Source organism: Suricata suricatta, chromosome 12 (assembly GCF_006229205.1).
Source record: "Suricata suricatta isolate VVHF042 chromosome 12, meerkat_22Aug2017_6uvM2_HiC, whole genome shotgun sequence".
In the NCBI taxonomy this organism is placed as follows: domain Eukaryota; kingdom Metazoa; phylum Chordata; class Mammalia; order Carnivora; family Herpestidae; genus Suricata; species Suricata suricatta.
Genome location: NC_043711.1, coordinates 80686806 through 80689045, shown reverse-complemented (window position 1 = coordinate 80689045; position 2240 = coordinate 80686806).

The following is a 2240-nucleotide window of genomic DNA, read 5'->3' as shown; positions in this document are numbered from 1 at the left end:
ATGATACAGGTAATGAAGCGGAGACTCACAAAAGTTAAGAAATTTGCTCAAAGTCACAGATCCCACAAGGCCTTGTGTGCTATGCTAAACAGAACTTTTTCCATAGGGCATATGTTCCTATTTTGCAGCCATAATTAGCACAAACTGAGTGACCTAAAACCACGCAAATGTATGGTTTTTTTTAATGTTTATTAATTTTGAGAGAGAGAAAGAGTGCACAAGCAGGGAAAGGACAGAGAGAGAGAGAGAGAGAGGGAGGGAGACACCGAATCTGAAGCAGGCTCCAGGCTCCGAGCTGTCAGTGCAGAGCATGACCTGGGGCTCCAACTCACGAACCCGTGAGATCATGACCTGAGCTGATGTCAGACACTTAACCAACGGAGCCACCCAGGCGTCCTGAGCTTACAGTTTTTGAGGTCAGGAGTCTGAAGTGGATTTCATTACGCTAAGATTAAGGTGTCGGCAGGGCTGAGTTCCTAGGAGGATGGAGGAGAGAATGTTTCCTTGCTTTCCCACCTGCATTTCTTGCATGGCCTCCTTCCATCTTCACAACCAGCAACCATACACTCCGACCTCTGTTTCTATCATCACATCCCTCCAGACTCTATTCTCCTGCCCCCTCCTCTCACTTATAAGGACCTGGTAATTACATTGGCCCAAATAATCCAGGACAATTTTTCCATCTGATGGCCAGCTGATGAGCAACTGTAATTCCATCCACAGCCTGAATTCCCCCTTCCCGTATGACATAACACACTCACAATTCCCAGGAATTAGAGCCTGGACATCTTTGGAGAGACTGTTATTTTGCCTATCACAATGAACCACACTGAGTGGGTTCTTTTTTAATTTTTTAAAGTTTATGTATTTATTTGGAGAGAGAATTGAGGTGCGCTCTCTGTGTAAAATACACACTGGACTATAAAGACGTAATACACTAAAAAGGATGTAAAATGTCTCAATAATTTGAAAATACTTGCTATATGTTGAAATGATAATCTTTTGGATATATTGGGTTAAATAAAAACTTATTTACAACCTGTTTCTTCCTACCTTTGTACTGTGGCTGCTAGAAAATCTAAGATTATGCATGTGGCTCACATTACATTTCTGTTGGGCGGTGCTGGTCTAATACTGTTAGCCAACGAAGGTAGGAACCATCTCTGCTTTAGCCACCTCCGTGTCCCTAATATCTAGCATATAGTAGGTATTCAGTAAGCATTTGTTGAATAACTTTGTTTTCATGAGACCCCTGTGAGACAGGCAGCCCCTTGTATACAGTGAATTTAAGGGAGAAAGAAATGCCAAAGAGTTTTATTTCTCTCCAGTCACTGCATTTCATACAGGGTCTGTTAACTCTCTGTCTGCTCTGTACCAACATCCCTCCACCCCATAGGCACCTGCTATGTAGATGGGGGACAGAGCAAGGCTAGAGGAACCAAGCTGGCTCAGCTACTTCTATTTAAGACCCACAAAATGCCCCTGGCCTCAACTATTTTGCGTTCTTCAGATTTGGTCCTAGCGGCCAGAACGGGCTCACCTCAACACACTGAGACACAGATAGGGTAGCTGGAAGCCCAAAGGGAGTCAGTTGTGCAGGGTCACCTAGCAGGGCAGAGGTGAAGAGGGCCTGGAACCTTTTCAGGTCCAGGACTCTTGCCTCTAACTATAGCCTACTGGAGTCTCCTTTACTCCAAGGGACCCAGGTGTCTGTAAACCGCTCCCCCCACCTCCCTCTCCTCACATTTTAACTCTGATTTCTTGAAGCCTCTAAGGCCAGTTATGCCTGGTCTCAGCAGAGCTGACCCAGATGGGACCATCCTCATAGAGACTAAAGTAGAAAGGAGGAAAGGATGGGAGGGAGGGAGGATGGATGGATGAATGGATGGACCTAGGGAGGCATGAATGGGTGGACTGGAGGATGGGAGGGCAGATGGCTGCATGAATTGGGAACGAGGATGGCTGGCTGGTAGGAGGCCCGCATGGGGGCGGGGCAGGAGTGGGGATGTACCGAAGGAATTATCCACACAGTATCTGAATATGGGGGGACCCACAGCGATCAAAGTCCAGCCCCCGTCACGTTTCTGCTAGAAGTCCGCGGCCAGGCCCAGGGAGCTGGGCACTCTGCCCCAGGGCCCGCGGGGAGGTCCGGGCAGCGCCCGAACTGCGATCTGAGCGGCTGCGCCACCGGCCGGGGGTTCTTCCCGCCCCCGCGCCCACCCCGCCCGCGCCAGACGGTG